Source organism: Neovison vison, chromosome 1 (genome assembly GCF_020171115.1).
Source record: "Neovison vison isolate M4711 chromosome 1, ASM_NN_V1, whole genome shotgun sequence".
Classification (NCBI taxonomy): domain Eukaryota; kingdom Metazoa; phylum Chordata; class Mammalia; order Carnivora; family Mustelidae; genus Neogale; species Neogale vison.
In genome coordinates this window covers 168,555,278-168,567,803 of record NC_058091.1, presented here as the reverse complement: position 1 = coordinate 168,567,803, position 12,526 = coordinate 168,555,278, and positions in this window count along the sequence as shown.

Here is a 12,526-nt window from a genome sequence, read left to right as displayed (position 1 = left end):
GTGGAAGGCAGCCACTTCACCGCTGGAACTATCCAGGTGCTCCTGAAGGTTGTTTCTCTAGTCCTGGTTCTGAGTGGTGTTCCTGTGAAGGTTATCAGCCATGTCAGACCGCTGATAAAGTGTCAGGGTCACAAAGAGGTACCATGGGAAGATGTGTGCATGGGGCAGGATGAACTCCAGCCAGCAGAGAATTCCATCCCCTGGAAACCTGATTCAAGTGAAATTTTGCTTCACTCACCTTACCAAGGTCTCCGTTTTGAAGGCCTCCCTGTTCGTATAGGGCAGGAGGAGGAAGGAAGTCAACACTTATGTGCCAAGCACATTACACGGAGTATTTCATCCTTTCCTCACAAAGAATACCTTTGTTATTCACAACTTATGGAGGCTCACAGGCTAAATAGCTCAGTCCTGCTCACACGAAGCTAGATTCCCATCCAGGTCCACTTGTCTGCAAGCCTACACTCTGTGCCCTGGGATACGTCCTCACTCAACTACACCATGCATTTTTTTTTTTGAAGATTTTTTGTTTATTTATTTGACAGATTGAGAGGGAGAGAAAGTGTGTGCACAACCTGGGGGAGCTGCAGAGGGAGAGGGGAAAGCAGGCTCCCCACCAAGCAGGGAGCCGGACATGGGACTCCATTCCAGGACCCTGGGATCATGACCTGAGCTGAAGGCAGATGCTTAACTGGAAGAGCCACCTAGGTGCCCCACCATGCATTTTTTTTTTAAAAAGATTTTATTTATTTGACAGAGAGACAGAAAGCACAAGCAGGGGGAACAGCAGAGGGAGAGGAAGAAGCAGGCTCTGCGCTGAGCAGGGAGCACGATGTGGGGCTTGATCCCAGGCCCCTCATGACCAGAGCCAATCCAAAGGCAGATGCTTAACCACTGAGCCATCCAGGTCCCTTTCCCACCCCACCCCCCTGTATTTTTAAAACCAGGCTCAGACCTCTGTGCTGAGTGTGAAATGGCTTCTGTGACTTCGCTGATTTTGTTCTAACGACTATTGGAGCTCACTTGAAGCAGTGTAGACTGGGTGAGACAATATGGCTATGACCAATGGGCAGTAGACCAGGGCTCTGAAGGACAAGTGACCTTGGGCAATTCATTTAAACTCTCTCGGCTTCAGCCCCTTGTCTGTAAAGTGAGAAAGCTAGACCCAGATGCACTAAGGTCCCATCTTTTGAAAAGCTGGGGAGGGTGGTTTTTTTTTAAATTGTGATGAAATTCACATACCCTACAGGTTGCCTATTTAAAGTGTACAAATCAGTGTGTGTGTGTGTGTGTGTGTGTGTGTGTGTTTAAGATTTTACTTATTTATTTGAGAGACTAGGAGAGAGAAAGAGAGAGCACAGGCAGGGGGAGAGGCAGAGGGACAAGCAGACTCCCCACTGAGCAGGGAGCCCTATGCGGGACTCCATCCCAGGACCCTGAGATCACGACCTGAGCTGAAGGCAGACCCTTAACCGACTGAGCCACCCAGGTGCCCCCAAAACAGTGGTTTTAGTATATTTTGTGAGTCGCACTGACATCACCACAATTGATTTGAGGACATTTTCATCCCTTCACTAAAAACCCCTGCACCCAGTGGTTATTACCCTCTGACCCCCTCAGCCTCCCCAGCTGGAAGCAGCCCCTCATTTACTTTCTGTTTCTATAGATTTCCCCGTTCTGGGCATGCCATCGAAAGGGAATCATATAGTATGTGGCCTTTGTGTCTGGCTTCTTTCACTTAGCGTAATGTTTTCAGGGTTCATCCACATTGCAGCAGGTATCAGCATGTGTGAATATTATTACGTAAAATTCCACTGTATGGATGTTCTGCATTTTATCCATCTGTCAGTTAATGGGTGACTGGGTTGTTTCTACCTTCTGGCTATTGTGAATAGTGCTTCTAGTTTCCGTGTGGGAATATGCTTTCAATTCTCCTGGATATACACCTAGAACTAGAATTCTTCTATATTTAACCTTCTGGGGAACCATCAAGCTATTTCCCAAAGTGGCTGCACCATTTTCTGTCCCTAGCAGCAACATATGATCATTCCAGTTTTCCCTAATTCTTACCAACACTTGATGTTATCTGACTTTTTTACTGTAGTGATTCCAATGGTTGTGAAATTCAATCTCCCTGTGGTTTTCATTTGGATTTCCCTGGTGGCTAATGATTGTGAACAACTTTCCAATAAGCTATTTGCATTCCTTTGGAGAAATGTCTGTTCAGATCTTTTGCCCATTTTTAAATTGAGGAAGACTTTTTAAAAAAATTCTTAATTTTTTGGGGCGCCTGGGTGGCTCAGTGGGTTAAGCCTCTGCTTTTGGCTCAGGTAATGATCCCAGGGTCCTGGAATCAAGCCCCACATCGGGCTCTCTGCTCAGCAGGGAGCCTTCTTCCTCCTCTCCCTCTGCCTCTCTGCCTACTTGTGATCTCTGTCTGTCAAGTAAATAAATAAAATCTTTTAAAAAAATTCTTAATTTTTTATTAACCGATAGTGTATTATTAGCCCCAGGGGCACAGGTCTGTGAATCACCGGGTTTACACACTTCACAGCACTCACCATAGCACATACCTTCCCCAGTGTCCATAACCCAACCACCTTCTCCCTTACCCCCTACCCCCAGCAACCCTCAGATTGTTTTGTGAGATTAAGAGTCTCATGGTTTGTCTCCCTCCCGATCCCATCTTGTTTCATTTATTCCTTTCCTACCCCCAACCCTCCCCCACTTTGCCTCTCAACTTCCTCATACCAGGGAGATCATATGATAATTGTCTTTCTCTGATTGACTTATTTCACTCAGCATAATACCCTCTAGTTCCATTCACATTGTCGCAAATGGCAAGATTTCATTTCTTTTGATGGCTGCATAGTATTCCATTGTATATATATACCACATCTCCTTTATCCATTCATCTGCTGATGGACATCTAGGTTCTTTCCATAGTTTGGCTATTGTGGACATTGCTGCTATAAACATTCGGGTGCACTTGGCCTTTCGGATCACTACGTTTGTATCTTTAGGGTAAATACCCAGTAGTGCGATTGCTGGGTCAAAGGGTAGCTCTATTTTCAACTTTTGAGGAACCTCCATGCTGTTTTCCAGAGTGGCTGCACCAGTTTGCATTCCCACTAACAGTGTAGAAAGGTTTCCCTTTCTCCACAGAGGAAGACTTTTTTGAAGATTTATTTATTTATGAGCAGGAGAGAGGGTGAGCACATGTGCACAAGGGGGGAGTATGGATGGAGGGAGAAGGAGAGAGAGAATCTCAAGCAGACTCCCCGCTGAGCTCTGGGCCCCAAGACATGGCTTTGAGATCATGACCTGAGATGAAATTGAGTCCAACACTCAACTGACTGAGACACCCAGGTGCCCCTTGAGCATGAATTTTTGTTTGTTTGTTTGTTTGAAGATTTTATTTATTTGACACTGAGAGAGAGGGAGCACAAGCATGGAGAGTGGCAGAGGGAGAAGCAGACTCCCCGCTGAGCAAGGAGCCCGATGCGGGGCTCGATCCCAGGACCCTAAGATCATGACCCAAGCTGAGGGCAGACTCTTAACCAACTGAGCCACCCAGGCACCCCTGATTTGCATAATTTATTTAAGGAACCCCTACCAATGGACTAGTTTGTTTTTAGTGTTTTTACTATTTTGAGTGAGCTTGCAGTGAATATTATACTTTTGGTACTTTTGTCAGTCTTTCCAGGAGAAACTCCTAACACTTAAAATTTGCTATCTGCTGTATTATCCAGTATCCTCTACAGAGGTAAGATTTACAATGGCTCCGAACGCTGTCTCGCCAACACTTGCCAAGACTGGGTTTTAGCAACTTTTTTGAGAAGGAAGGAGCTTGGTGATGATCCAGTGGGGACAAGTGGTGTCTCATGTTCATTTACATTTCTTTAGTTCTCAGGAAAGCTGGATATTTCATATTTTTGTAGCTCTTTTGTGTGCTATTCTTGTCCAGTTTTTCTATAGGGTTTGTCTCTTGCCACTTTAGAAAAGCTTTTAGTACTTTGAGGAGAGTTTTTCTAGCGCTCTTGTGGTTTCACTGTTTATATGAAAATGTTTGATCCATCGGGTTTAAAGTGATGTTGGAGCAAAGCTGGGCTCCAGCTTGATTTTCTTCCAGATGGCTCAGCCACTGTCCTGATGCTATCTACTGAATTCTTACTTGAGCCGTGCATTCATTTAAAATGCCTCTGTGGTGTACTAGATTCTTTTTTTCTTTCTTTCCTTTTTTTTTTGGACAGAGAGAGGGAACACAAGCAGGGGGAGTGGGAGAGGGAGAAACAGGCTCCCCAGCAGAGCAGAGAGCCTGATGTGGGGCTCAATCCCAGAACCCTGAGATCATGACCCGAACCAAAGACAACTGCTTAACCAACTGAGCTACCCAGGCACCCCTAAATAAAATCTTAAAAATATAAAATAAAGGGGCACCTGGGGGGCTGAGTGGGTTAAGCCTCTGCCTTCAGCTCAGGTCATGATCCCAGGGTCCTGGGATCGAGCCCCACATCAGGCTCTCTGCTTAATGGGGAGCCTTCTTCCTCCTCTCTCTCACTGCCTGCCTCTCTGCCTACTTGTGATCTCTCTCTGTCAAATAAATAAATAAAATCTTTAAAATAAAAGATTATTTTATTATATATATATATATAAAATAAAGTAAAACCAAGCCCAGGGAAAGGCTTGATATGGGGAGAGGCAAAGGTCCTGGGCATCAAACAGGCTAGGATTTGAATCCCGGGTGGACAGGTTATCAGCTCCCCCTCTCCCCGCCCTGGGCACATTGTCTACCTCTGGTTTTTCTGCCTTTAGAATCAGATGAGGATGGAAGGAGAGAGAGCACCAGGAAAGCACCCCCAGGGCTGCTCTCAGGCTTCTGGCTGGCCATGTGCCAGGTTCCCTTCTGGGCCTGATGTTAGAGCACTGGGGTGAGGAAATCTTAGGGACCAAGGCCTGGAGCTCAGGTCCCCTCAACCGCAATCCTCCTGCTGTCCCTGAGTCCATTAGCAGGACCTGCTCAGCCCTCTCTCCCAATCTCCTCTTCAGAGGGAAAGCTGTCCCCCTAGATCTGAAGGGCAGCCGAGGCATGGGTGGTTGGGGTGTGGACAGACTGCAGACATCTGCCTTGGGGCATCTTCTTACGCGCAGGTGGGCCCCTCACTATAAGGACAGAGAGGGGCCGAGAGGACTAGAAGAGGTGGGCGTCAGGGACTCCATCCGTACTGTTGCTCTGAACCCCTCCAATGTGAGGAGCGGGCCTCCTTCTCCTTCCTCTCTCACTGATAGGTGACAGGGCCGGGGGAAGTGGTGGGGAGCGGGATGTATCCATCCTGTCAATAAGTAGGGACTGGGAAAGGACGGACTGGGTACCCAGAATTAGCTTCCTCGGGCTGGCCTGACAACGCCCCACAAACCAGGTAGCTTAAAACAGCATAGACATATCTTCAGGCCATTCTAGAGATGAGAAATCTGAAAGCAAAATGCCAGCCGGGGCAGGCTCTCTCTGAAGGCTCTAGGGGAACATGTGTTCCACACTTTTCTCCTAGCTTCTGGAATTGCCACCAGGCCCTGGTGTTCCTTGGCTTGTGGATGCATCCCTCCCACCCCTGCTTTGATAAAAGTCATGATCCCAGGGTCCTGGGATCGAGCCCTGCATCAGGCTCTCTGTTTAATGGGGAGCCTGCTTCCTCCTCTCTCTCACTGCCTGCCTCTCTGCCTACTTGGGATCTCTCTGTCAAATAAATAAATAAAATCATATATATATATATATGCATACATACATATATATGTAAAGTAAAACCAAGCCCAGGAAAAGGCTTGGCTGTGGCTTGCCTTCTGGACGTCTCTCTCCACAGGGCGTTTTCCTCTTCTGCTAAGGACACAGGTCCTATGGGATCAGGACCTGCCGCCATAACCTCATCTTGACTTGACTACATCTGCAAAGACCCTATTTCTACAGAAGGTCATGTGTGCACATAAGGGGTTGAGACTTGAACAGAAATTTTGGGGGGGGTGGTGGAGGGGGAGACACAATTCATTCTAGCACTGGAAAGTCCATCATCTGCATGGCATGATCTGGAGGTCCACGGGCAGCCAAGGGATGGGGTAAGGCTGTGGCCGCCTCGTGGGCCATCGGGCCGGGTTGGGGTGATGATAGGACTGAGGGCTGGGCCTGGAGGGACTCTTGTCACTAGGTCACAAGGCTTCACCACTGACTCTTCCACTTTCCCAGCTGGTAGCCTGGGGCAGGCATTGACATGTGGCTCTGATTTCTGGCAGGGATATAATTAGAAGGGGCGGCCTGGACTCTTGGAAGCCCGAGGGACCCTGGGGATTACCTAATCCAGACATTTCACAGACGGGAAGCTGAGGCAATTCTACGGGTGCTCCGTGTTCTGTGTTGGGTGCCTGTGCAGAGAAGGGCAGCCGGGGCTGTGGACCGTGGCTCCCACTGGGGGTGGGAAGGGGGTGGCTGCGTTATTCAGCCCGCTCCAGCCTTAATCAGAGCCTGAAGCAGGGTCCACTCCAGGCCACCAACACCAGTCCACAAGGTGTTTTTCTCAGCTGGGTTTTTTCTGTTTTTTTTTTTTTTTTTTTCTGGGGCTGCCTGGAGGAAGAGGTGGGGTGGGGGAGGGCGGGGTGTCGCCCTGTTTCAGTTCTTACTCTCACTTCCACCATCCCGGTGCCTGTGGGTGTCGGGAGGGGCGGGCTTTGTCTGTCACCCTCTGCCGTGGGCTTCGAAATCTCCCAGGAGCTCTCCTCTGCTGGAGATTCTCCTCTGGCGTTTACTCTCCTGTTTTGGTAAAGCTTGGCGGGGTGTAACTGGGTGTGTGCGTGCGTACACGCATGCACGTGTAACCTGCCCCCTTTGCAGGGTCCCATGCCGCCTCCCCAGTGTAGAACAGAATTCTGGAGCCTGTGCTTCCTGAACATTGTTCCTGTGCTCTTTTTCCACAGCCCCCTGGAACTAGCATTGGCATGCCCGCCAGACTTCATGCTGCGGAGCTCATTCTGTTCCCTAAATAGCTCATCCCCAAGCAGCACCATCCTGGGCTCCAGCTGCAGGTCACCACCAAAGCCAGGGCAGAGGGGGCCAGCGTGGGCCACTCACTCCCCGGGGCTGGAAGGCTGAGCAGCCGCAGCTGACAGACCCTTGGGAGTAGAAGGGATGCTGGGGAGGCGTTGGATCTCCGTAGGGCACTTGTCATTCATTCCAGAAAATGTCCTGAGCCCCTGGAGTCTGCTAGGCTTTGGAGGGAGACAGTGAACTAGAGAGAGAAAGCCCTTGGCTCCCCAGAGGTTCTAAGAGCTGGGAATGATAGCCCTGGCACCTGGGAGGGGATCTGGGGGAACTTGCTCCCCGCTGAGATTTGCGAGATGCCTGGAGGAGGGGTTCTGGGAATGCCTGGAAGTAAGGAGCTGGGAGGGCAGGGAGGAGGGGCGAGGGTCCTTGGGGATGGCTACCCTCAGTGCTCACTGCAGCCTTGCTCTCTCGTTGGGGGTCTGCTGTGTTATGACATAGAAAACTCCAGAAGGGGATACCTGGCAGGGAGTCAGTGCTCGGAAAACACTGGAGTGAATGAACTTCACGCTGGGGGGTGGGGTGCACTGCTGGAGTTTGAATTGGGGAGTAGGTGCGCCTGGCTGGCTCAGTCAGAAGAGCATGTGACTCTTGATCTTGGGGTCGTGAGTTTGAGCCCCATGTCGGGTGTAGCGATTATCAAACAAAACCCTTTAAAAAAATAAATAAATAAATAAATAGGGGTGCCTGGGTAGCTCCGTTGGTTGAACATCAGACCTTGGTTTCGGCTCAGGTCGTGATCTCAGGGTCGCGGGATGAAGCCCCCAGTCTGCCTTCGTGCTCAGCACAAAGTCGGCTTGGAATTCTCGCCCTCCCTCTGCCCTTACCCCCCAGTCCTGTGCGTATGCGCTTGCTCTCTCTCTCCTGCAAATAAATAAATCTTAAAAATCAATCAATTAATTAAAAAGGGGTTCCCGGGTGGCTCAGTCAGTTAAGTGTCGGACTCTTGATTTTGGCTGTTTCATCTCAGGCTCAGGTCGTGACGGGAGGATGGTAGGATCGCTCAGCAGGGAGTCTGCTTTGGGATTCTCTCTCGCCCTCTGCCCCTCCCCCCTCCCTAAAATAAAATCTTTCAAAATACATAAATAAACTTTTAAAAATGATAAAATAAACTGGGGAGTAAGCCAGTTGGCTTCATGCATTTGGAAGATCGTTTGGTCACCATGGGCAAAGAGGGGGGTGGACAGTGGAGCCTGGAAGGGGGAGAAAGTTGAGCCACTAGAGAAGCCCAGGGTGCTGGCGGCGAGGCGGGCGGTCAGGGAGTCCGCATGCGCAATGTGTAGCATGGACGCCGCCGACTGCCTGTGGGGGTAGGGAAGAGGGCAGGTGGGTCTGGAGAATTTCTAAAATAGCCCCCCAGACAGGTCTTGCCCTAATCCCCGAACCCACGAGTCTGCTGGGGCATCACCGCTGTAAGCATGTTATTCGGCACCCTCGACTGAGAAGCAGAACGCTTCTCTGGCTGGTGGCAGTGAGGCAATCAGATCAGAAACGCTGGGAAGATGGGAGCCTTGGGGGAGGACCCGAGAGCAGCAGCAAGGAGCTGGAGGGATCCCAGCCAACTGGAAGGGGGACCCCGGTCCAGCAGGTTCCCTGAAGCACTGAATCCTGCCAATCACAGGAATGAGCTAGGAAGAGGAGCCTGAGCGCCAGGTTAGATCACAGCCGGTGGGAACTTGGACTTCGCCTTCTCCCAGAGGGCTGAGTAGAGCACCCAGCGTGAGCCATTCTGGATTTCTGATCGATGAGAGAAGAAATGGATGTGGTTTTTAAAAAGATTTTATTTATTGGGGCACCTGGGTGGCTCAGTGGGTTAAAGCCTCTGCCTTCGGCTCAGGTCATGATCTCAGGGTCCTGGGATCGAGCCCCGCATCGGGCTCTCTGCTCAGCGGGGAGCCTGCTTCCCTTCCTTTCTCTCTGCCTGCCTCTCTGCCTACTTGTGATCTCTGTCTGTCAAATAAATAAAATCTAAAAAAAAAAAAAAAGATTTTATTTATTTAGTTGAGAGAGGGTCAGAGGGAGAGGGAGAAGCAGACCACTCGCCCTGAGCAGGGAGCCCGACGCTGGGGTCGATCCCAGGACCCTGGGTACAGTACATGTCCTGAGCTGAAGGCAGATGCTTAACCCCCTGAGGCACCCAGGTGCCCCGTGGATGTGTTTTTTAAGACGCGAAATGGTCCTATGTTACAACAGCAATAGAAAACCAACGCAAACACGCCAGATTTCTGAATGTGTTCACTGAATTAAAAACAAAGGTGGATGGCGGGGTGGGAGAGGCTGCCAGAGAAAGGGAGGGTGTGTGTCTCAATAGGATCAAGAAAGTATTGGAAAGTATTTCTAATCCTGGGTAATGTTTCCCAGTGGTCTGGCCTGGAAGTGCAGGGAGACCTAGGTCCCAGATTGGGGGCGGGCAGGGGGGGTCCGGCAGCGAAGTGGGGGGCAGGGGGGGAGGAGGGCACACTAAGCCCATCCCAGCGTGGTCGAGGTGCGGTAGGATGGAGGAAGCAGGCGACACTGTCACTGCCCCAGCCCACTGCACCCCAGGGTGGGTCGTAACCCTCTCTGGCCTCCTCCCCCTTGGGTATGCGTCCACCCCTGCAGCCGTGAGGCATTACCAGGGCTCTGTTGTGGCACGTTCTGGCTTGTGAATTTTTACGACTGTGTTTGGCTGATGGCTGGTTTCTTGCTTTACCTTTGAATGGGGCTGCGGTCTGTCTCCTAGAAGGGCTTTTAGGCTCCATCTATTACCCCTTATCCTGCAATAGAGAGGATCTGGGAGGCTCCAGGAGGCAAGCAACCACAGAGCAAACTGGGGGCCTGCTTCCCTCCCTCCTGTGGCCATTAGCTTCCAGCTGGGGATGGAGGGAGGCAGGATTTGGGGAGCAGCTGATGGTCCCCTTCCCAGTCCTGTTCTCCTTTTCCACAGACCCCAGTATTGCTGAGGAGGTGCTGGAACCTGGTTCATCTTCCATTTCAGCACCTGAGAAGGAGGAATCTGTTCTCTTTCTTCCTGGGGGACAGGGAGGAGACCAGCAGACTGGAGTAGAACAGAAGGCAGGGGGATCTGGAGGGGATGGGTTGAGGGTATCCCTCTTTGATTGGGAGAACTTGGATGTTGGAGTCCACTTGATTTTTTTCTTCCACTTGTTTTTATTTCTGGGGCACCTGGCTGGCTCAGTCCTTAAGCATCTGCCTTCAGCTCAGGTTGTGATCCCAGGGGCCCCTCATTTGGCTCCCTGCTCAGTGGGAAGCCTGTTTCTCATTCTCCCACTCCCCTTGCTTGTGTTCCCTCTCTTGCTGCCTTTCCCTCTGTCAAATAAATAAGATCTTAAAAAAAAAAAAAAGTTTTTAAGTCTTTTTTTTTTTTTTTTTAAGATTTTATTTATTTGACAGAGAGAGAGACCGCCCAAGCAGGGGGACAGCCCAGCAGGCAGAGGGAGAGAGAGAAGCAGACTCCTTGCTGAGCAGGGAGCCCAATGGGAGACTCGATCCCAGGACCCTGAGATAATGACCCAAGTCGAAGGCAGATGCTTAACTGACTGGCCACCCAGGCTCCCCAGAGTCCACTTGATTGACATCAGGGGTCAACAAATGTGTTCTTTTAAGGGCCAGACGCTAAATATTTCAGGCTTTGTGGGGCCTATAATCTGTGTGGCAATTATCCATTATTTATAAAAACAGGCGGGTGGGCTGGATTTGGCCTGGGCGGTAGTCCCCTGTAGTTTGCTGACTTGCATGATGGCCGCGTGGCTGGTGGTGGCTTTTGCTGTCCCCACCTCCTGCTGCCATCATTAATGTTATCTGGAACCTAACTGGGGTAGGTCTTGGCTACCTAAATCCCTTGCTGGCAACACAGAGCCCTTGGGAAAAATTTTTTTTTTCTTAAGATTTTATTTATTTATTTTCGACAGAGAGAGAGAGAGAGAGAGAGATCATAAATAGGCAGAGGCAGGCAGAGAAAGAGAGGGAAGCAGGCTCCCTGCTGAGCAGAGAGCCCCGATGCGGGGCTCAATTCCAGGACCCTGAGATCATGACCTGAGCCGAAGGCAGCGGCTTAACCTACTGAGCCACCCAGGCGCCCCGGTACAGTTCAAAATTATACCAAGAAATTATACAGTGAAAAGTGCCCCTTCCATTCTTGTTTCAGTTTCCTGTTTTTCTAACCAGAAGCAGCCAGTGAGAGGCAGTTCCTACAGAGCCTTCAACAGACGTCTCCGTCTATCTACCTTCCTACTCACCTACCTATCCCCAAATACTGCTTTTTCCTTCTTTTTACAGAAGTGGTAGCAGACTGTGCACGGCATTTTTGCATCTTTCTTTTTTCAGTTGGAGATGGTTTCTGTGAAATTGCTGACATTTTTGGTAGGCTAGCATTAACAAGTTAATCAAATGTCTGCGGGAGGTTTGACATCTTCGTGATCTTGTCTCTTCCTATTCAGGAACACGAGAGGCCTTTCCATTTGCTCACGTGTTTTGTATGCTCAGCATTTCCTATATTCTTCATCTTTATCTTGAATATCTGTTAAGTGTATTCCTAGGTGTTTTATGTCTTTTCTTCCTTTGTATCTTCTCTCATTCTTGTTAGCATATATAAATGGCACTTTGCTGAATTCTCTCATTATTTGTTTAGAGCAGTGTTTAGGCTGGGGCGCCTGGGTGGCTCAGTGGGTTAAGCCTTTGCCTCCAGTCAGGTCATGATCTTAGGGTCCTGGGATCAAGCCCCACATCGGGCTCACTGCTCAGCGGGAAGCCTGCTTCCCCCGTCTCTCTGCCTACCTCTCTGCCTACTTGTGATCTCTCTCTGTCAAATAAATAAATAAAGTCTTTTAACAAAAAAGAACAAAAATCGTGTTTTGGTTAATTCTTTTTGAGTTTTCCACGTTTGTAATCATGTAATCTGCAAATGGCGATGAATTTACCTACTCTTTTCCTGTTTCACACCTCTGATTTCTTTCTCTTGTCCAATTGCGTTAGCTGCTTCTCCAGAAAAGGTTAAAGAAAAATGGAAAAAGGTATTGTTTCATACTTTAATGAAGGAGCTTCAGGAAGATGACATTTGGATTGTTTTTATGTTTATCTTACTCTATTTTGTCAAGAATGTTTATTAAAAATATATGTTGATGGCTAGGTGATGGACATTGGGGAGGGTATGTGCTTTGGTGAGCACTGTGAATTGTGTAAAACTGATGATTCACAGACCTGTACCCCTGAAGCTAATAATACATTATATGTTAATAAAAAATATGTTGACGTTTATCAAATGCCCTGTTCATTTATATTGATAAACATGCTCTTATCCCCGTTACTTTTCCTATTAATATTATCATTATATTAACAGAGTTCCAATATTACACCATCCTTGACTTTCTGGAATAAGCCTTGCTTGGTTATGATTTAAAGTTATTATTAGGGATACTTGACTGGCTCAGTCAGTGGAGCATGTGA